The 7,807-nt window shown below is 33.6% G+C and overlaps 1 pseudogene; it reads right to left on the reverse strand.

The window, feature by feature from the left end:
* LOC112506776 overlaps positions 1 to 4,440 on the reverse strand; it is a 6,799-nt pseudogene extending 2,359 nt beyond the window's left edge.
* Between the last annotated feature and the right edge of the window lie 3,367 nt (positions 4,441 to 7,807).

Below are 7,807 nucleotides of genomic sequence, written 5' to 3' on the forward strand. Positions count from 1 at the left end.
ACACATTACAGGGAAGAGGACCCTCCGTAAACCACCCACCATCGTGAACCCAGCACCCAGTTTGGTCCCTGTTTAGAAGACAAAAAGAGGAGGGACGTTGCAACTGTAATAAACAGAGAATGAGGAGTTACGACTGCAAATCCAGGGGAATCACCGGAGAAAGATTTGGGGGATGGAGTCGCCGGAATGAAGTGCAGGTCACCGGAGTACAATGACGTTTTAATATATATGTGTGTGGTCGTGGTTAGACGATGTGATCCTGTGTGGTCGTGTAGAAAAAGAAAGGTGAAGAGGTAGCGTCGGACGGTCTGTGGTGCGCGCCGGCGGTGGGGAGGCGACGAACTGGACGATTCTTATATATGTATATTACAATATGTATAATATATTAGTGTAAACTTCACTGTTTGTCCTAATTTCTTTGCAAGTGATTTAACAATGTACGGTTTGAATCGTTGTTTTTTGGTATTCGAAGATTTTATGGTTGAATATTTTTAGAAAAAGCCGAGCTTGGAACGGTATCGGAGCGCTTAAGGTTCTTTTTTCCCTCATTCTTTAGATTCTGGTCGAATCTTTTCTTGGTTTTCCTTGGCTTTGTTTTGGAATAACGCCCAAAATTTTATATTAACTTATTGTAACATTTTTATATATATAAGAAACATTGTTGGATTTTATAAACATAAGTCCTATAAAAAAGTCTATTAAGACATTTTTAAGATATGATAAACTATGTTTTGTTATAAAGACTAGTTGTGTATTTGCGCAATGCGATGATATGTGAAATTTTGAAAAGATGTAAGCGGGCATATTGATTACGGCTAAAGATTTGTATTTGAAGTCAGACCCTACACTTTATTCATTGTTTCAAATTCAATGGATTTGAGAGGAACTGAAACAATCCAATAATCTATTTGATGTTGAATTTTGACAACCGATTGATTCTAATTTGGTCGTACCATGGAACTATCTATCGATTTCAATAGAAAACATGGCGTGACTTATCTTAAACATGATCAAGATTGCATATGTCCAACAACCTTCGTTTATTATATGTACCCATGAATTCGGGTTTCATTAATGCTTGGGACAATGTAAGTTGATGAAATTTTGCAAGCGATTTGATAATGTTCGGTATGTATCGTTGTTTTCTATTTTTGGTATTCAGAGATTTTATGGTTGATGCTTAGAAAAAGCGGAGCTCTTAAGAAAGATCGGAACGACATCAGAACGCCTAGGGTTTTTTTTTCTTTCTTTCTTTAATTTCTGGTCAAATCTTTTCCCAGTATCCCTCCACTTTGTTTTGGACTCATCATCTCTTACAAAACTTGTTAAGCCGTCCAAAAAATATATATAAACTTATTACAACATTTTTATATACGACACAATACATGGATCCTATAAATTTAAGTCATATTAAACAGTCTATTAAGAAATTTAGACCTTTTTGGGTATGATAAACTCGATTTTGTTATAATGATACATACACTCGGGCTCTTTTGGTTTGACATAATGTTTTTGAGAGATTTGGAATTTGTGGAAGGATTTAGGACTCATTTGGTTGGAGTTATTAAAAAGTAACTAATAAGATTGAAAATAACGTAGGAGTGTTGGCGACATTTAAGTGGGGCCCTGTTTAGCCTCCAAATTTGCCGGGGATTAGTCGGGCTTTCGCCCGGACACCCTTACAAAAAAAAAATGAAAATAACGTACACTGTTTGGTTTTATATAGTATAATTTGTTTATTACCCTGATAGCTCAAATTTTCATTTCAGGTTAAATCGAAAGGGATGGAAATTTATTCCCATTTTCATTTCTTTACATAAACCAAACAGCCCTAAAATTGTAAAGATTTAAAATCTTTGGTGTTTTTGGTTTGTAGATTTTGAATTGAAATTGAATTCAATTATTATAAAAACAAAATATAAAAAATAATTAAATTACATTTTTTTTATTAATTGACGATGATTAAATGATATATAAATTATATGTTTACGAGATTTCAATTCAAAAATTTTCTTTAAATCAAACACATGATTAAAATGTAATCCAAATTTAAATTTTATCCATTACCACAAATCAAACGAATCTTTAAAATACTAGAACGGTACTCGAGCAATGCAGCGAGATACATCCTGATTTTAATATTTCGTTTTATTTTTTTTATCTCGGTTGATGTTATAATAAGCGATACTGTTTTTATTTTTGAATAAATTATGAATTTGAAGATATCATAAGAATTGACAAAAATATATCGATATTAGTATCAAATTAACTATTTAAAATTTCTTATTTTTTGTATAATTTTTTAATTCAATTTTTTTATTATAATTTAATATAGGTTCAATAGCAAAATAATTTATATAATTTTTTTATAAAGATAATAATTAATTATTTTGTTAGAATTCAATAATTATCCTGATTATATTTTAGATTTTTTGTATTTTAAAATAAGATGTTTATCCTCTATTTGATTATGTTTATCCGTAGTTAGTTACACGAAATCAAACATGAAACTTTAATAAGTTGTACTTACGTACAATTTATTTGTAATCTTGAATTTTTAAGTAATATATATCAATACACAATTATACTTCATACATAAAAAAATGATTTTTAAAAATTTGTATAAAATACTTTTATAATATAGTATAGATAATATTAACGGGAGGCACACACATTTGTTGCATTTATTTCACTTCGACCCACTTTTCCTTCATGCATCGAATAGTACAAGTATGCATATGGCATGTGTAATGCCACTCATGAGGGTTGTATGTATCATTTATTCACATTTAGTCCCTTTCATGTGTTACTTTACAACACCAATTCTCAAACATAACAATATGATTATCAATGAGTACATAATATTTATATACAATAAATACAACAAACAAAACCATATAAGGACTACAGTACATCTTCTTCATTTTCTTAGGGGGAAGAAGCCCGTCCCGAGTAGGAGGAGCATCCAATCCGTACCATAGAGGAAGCTGATCTGTCGTATGCACCGGAGAAAGCCAGATGCCATAAGTAACCTCTATTCGGCTCGAAGAAATTGAAGCTACCGAGATAGGAATTAGGAGCCGCAGTGAAGGAGTCTTGCCTCACCCGCCCGTTTGTTTATGGCATTATCGACTATACACACATATGTTGCTTAACAGTGTTATTAAAGGTAATGCTATATGCATCCTTTCTATGCTGGAATCAAGTCAATTCATGTATTGAAAATGTAAAAAACAGGTCTTGATGTTGATATATAAGGATGTATTTATAGTTTATACACCATACTTCTTTTTCCTTTAGATATCATTGATGCGGAGCCTTTTTAAGTCCATATATTGAGTTTTTCAATTTATAGTTTATACACCATATTTCCTTTTCCTTCAACCTCAAGACGTTCTGTTTGATTCATATAGACTTTTTCATCCAAACTCCCATTTTTAAATGATGTTTTATCATTTCTTTTGGTGCAATCGTAAATGATAACGATGCACTAATGCTATAAGGATTTTGAGTTCGTGCTTTTTTTATAAAGCTGGGAGAAAAAGCCTCTACATAATTAGTGGCGAAAACCCTCTTGAAGAACTTAAAATGGATAAAAACAGTTATTAGAAGACACAAAAACACCCACCAGCTACATTCAAGATCTTGTAGGCTACGTTTGGTACATGGGACAGGACAGGACGGGACAAAACTCACTATCCCATGTTTGGGGCGCAACATGGGACAGAACAAGAACTTACTGTCCCACATTTGGCGCGACATGGGACTGGGCCAAAAACTGGGACAATGTGGGACAACATGGGACAAAAGAGGTTTTTTCTTGTTCCACCAAAATAGGTGGAACAAGATGGGACAAAAATGAGACAGAAACTAAAATATTACTAATCTACCCTAGTTTGATATATAATCTTAATATGATATTTGTTTTAATGGTCATCATCGCTAGTTTCGGCCGCCGCCGCCACTACCGGCAGTCACCGGCGGCCACCTCCACCTCCTCTTCTACTACAACAACATCCTCCACCGCCTCCACAACCACCGTCCACCAAGTCCATTGCCACCTCTATAATAGTCGACCATCGACCACCACCGTCCATTGCCACCACCACTACCGCCGTTCGTCACCTTCAACTCCTCCTCTACTGCAACAACCTCCTCCACTGCAACAACCTCCTCCACGACCACCGTTGGCCACCACCATTCATTGCCACCTCACATCCACCATAACCACCACCACCACCACTATCTTCACTACATCAACCCCAACTACCTCCTCCACCGTTGTCAACCGCCATCACCACCAGAATCTACCATCTTCATATCCTCTACAACCACCGTCGTCCACCAAGCACCATTGCCTCTACCTCCATAACCACTGTCGGCCATCAACCACCACCGCCCGTTGCCACTACTACCGTCGGCCACCACCATCTCCACCATAACCAAAACCACCTCCACCACCACCACTACTACCATCAATTATATCAAATTTTTCATTCAAATTTGTTACAAATATGAAAACTATGTACAAATATTTAGAAATTAAATTCTTTAATTATTTACTTTATTTGTGTTGATTATAACTATTATATAATATTTAAAATCATCAAATAACTTTTGAGGGTAGCTTGTCTAGTTCTGTCCCATCCAGTCCTAGTCGTACCAAACACTAGACATACTCCTGTTATGTTCAGTCCTGTCCTGTCCCGTCCCGCCCCGTCTTGTTCTGTCCAGTCCTATCCTCTTGTCCTGTCCAGTCCTGTCCAATTATGTTTGCGTACCAAACGCTACCGTAAGGACGATTAAGTTCAAAGGAAATAGGGTTATCATAAGTAATGTTGTGCCAAAGATATAAAAGAAGCTGAATCCGAGTCTGGAGGTGGCCGATCAAAAAACACCACCTTGTTACGTACGTACATAGCAGTTTTATCCACCAAATCCTTGCGCCCTTTGACCGAAAACTCCCCAACGTCACCCAAGAACCATATCCATTTGTCTCTCTCATTACTTAATGTTAATAAAAATAACGATATTGTATTAGACAAAAACAATAAAGTTTTAAATTTTATAATAAAGTTTAAAGCTATAAAAATCAAATCTTTATTGATCAAGGTAGTAACTTTTAAATCCAGGATTTAAACTCCAAACTAACATAAACCATACAGATCGGATTTATCCTTCGCGATAAATACAATTAGAAGAAAGGGGTAGAAACAGACTTGTTCACTTAGTGAACAAAAATTAAAATGAAATACTGAGAAAATTAAAACCAACCTGTTAGAGATGATGATGAAACGAGATTTGCACGGTATAAACCTGTCCTTAAAGGTTTTATACGACCACTCTATAAGTTGTGAGTCTACCAGTAGCAAAGCCCTGGATTTGATGCAGTCACGATTTTCGTTTACCAACGAAAATAGAAGCAAGGTGGACGCAAAAAATTGTTGGTAGAAGAACACAAATTGCAATAGAAATTCGAGAGAAAGAGGGGCATAATTTTTTTATGTGTGTTTAGAGGTGGTTTAACCCAGTATTTATACTGGTTAAACCCCCCAAAATCGCGACTTAATCCCCAAGTTTCTGGATCACGATAGAGACTACGTCTCTAACCGAAATTAACACGTTTTATTTTATTTTATTAAGATTAAAGTTTAAACTTTGTAAAAATCAGATAAATAGTGAATAATCTGTTAAAACCCAAACAAATAATTACTGACAATTAACAGTAATTATCTATCTCTCTATAATTTGTACTAAAAAGATACTTGAGAGCTGGGGGCAAGGCTCTCTCTACTCCAATGCGGCATGCAAAAGTAATGCGACATTCAAAGATGCACCTCCTCCCGTCACTCTGTGAATCACTCTGCCTCAGCCTTAGCTATGCACGCGTGCACGTTAGGCCTTCCACTCATGACCCCCACTACGAGTCCATCAACTTGTTCAAGGTTTAATTGAGAGAAAAGCCTATTTATAAGGCTCTTTACATTTATTCTACCTACCAATGTAAAACCTCCAACCTCACTAATATTTCCAACACTTAATGATCTAAGATTATAAGCCAAGCCTTCTAACTCCTCTATATCGTTTAAAGCTCTCTCTTAACCACAAGAGTGGTGCCTGATTGGTTTGAGCTTGGCTCCAAAGGTCAAAAGTACCAGGAGGTCCCAGGTTCAAATCCAAGGAGAAATAAAAATCCCCTTGTGGCCACGGAGGTTTAAATGCGGTGACTCCGGGCTATCTGCAAAGCAGGTGGTCGCCCTGGGATTAGCCGGCTCGCATAGAGATGTACAGACAAAAACTTGGTTAAGCTTGATAATGCACCATATTTGAATATAATAAAAGATAGAAAAAACATTAAAGTGCTTAATAAAGATTAAATGATACATGAGGTATCAATTAAGATAACCTTAAATATAATATGACATAAATATTTGTTACATGAAATTAGTATTATTCAAACCTACAAAATCAATATAAGTTTGTGTATTTTAAAAAGACGATTATAATAATATAACTTTTATATAAAAATATTAATCAATTAATCATTAGTTATAATTTATGTTAAATAACTTAATTAAAAATATGATAAAAAATAATGTAATCGTTTAGGGGCCGTTTACCAATACTTACCTGGGTAAGTGTTTATCGGCAAAATTAAAAACTATCAATTACTTACCGGGTAAAATATTAGTCCACCAAAACGGTATCGTATGCAACAATTAACCCGATAAATGCTAATCATGGTAAGAGTCGTCGCTGTCACTTACTGGATAAGACTCTCAGTCTTTGCCTTAGCTCTTACTGGGTAAGATTCTTGGTACTTGCAATTTTGATTGGATAAAGTAATGTGATTTGGTAAACGCTTATTTTGATAAGCGTTTTGTAAATGACCCCTTAGTGAAGTCTTTAAAAGTACGACCTGCACATAGTTTTTGTAGAAAAAAATTGTTAAAATCCTTTTTATTTTATTTTATTTTAATATAACTGTTGAAGATGTTATAACTGAACTCTTCAAATATTTCACTAAACTTATAATGAACCAAAATTGTAGTTTATTTCTTATGAGTGGATTAGTAGATGTTTTTTAATTTAAATTTAATATTTTTATTCACTTTTTTAATATAAAACAATAATTTAAATTTAGAAAAAACATATTTAATTTCAGAGTACTTTTTGTCCTTTTGACTTAAAAGAATGACACCTTTTTCTAGTATTTGATGCGTAAGCTGACGTGTAAGCATAGGAAGAGCGGAGACACGTAATCGCATTAAATAGGGCCTACCTTTTCGATTATTACCTTTACTTCTCAAAGATCGTCAAAAACTATATTTATTATAATAATATTAAAATAAATAAAATGAGGTTTTTTAGAATTAAATTTAAAGACTGTTTGATAATTGTTAAATTGTTTGGTACAAAATGATTAGAATTATTAAGAAACTCTCATGATATAGTGTAAAATAAAATATAAGTGTTTGATAATTGTGTACAGTAAAACTAAGGTTCTTAATGATTAAGGGAGATTCATGATACAAAATCATTTAGAGAGTTTTAGAACCATTAAGAAACATATTTTTTTTTGCCAAACAAAATTCACTTCTTAATAACACAATTAATAAGTAAATAAACAACCACTTAGAGTTACTTTATCCCGATTCTCTTCTATGCTTTTTTTTCACCCTTTTAGGTAAAATAATAAAATACACTAAATCCAATTTATTTTATTTTTTAGTTTTAAATATTTTAATGTTTTTGGTTTTAATTCTTCAATTTTTTAGTATTTTCTTTTTATATTCTTTTTAATTTT

Source organism: Cynara cardunculus (assembly GCF_001531365.2).
Source record: "Cynara cardunculus var. scolymus isolate 2C chromosome LG 1, CcrdV1, whole genome shotgun sequence".
NCBI classification, from domain to species: Eukaryota; Viridiplantae; Streptophyta; class Magnoliopsida; order Asterales; family Asteraceae; genus Cynara; species Cynara cardunculus.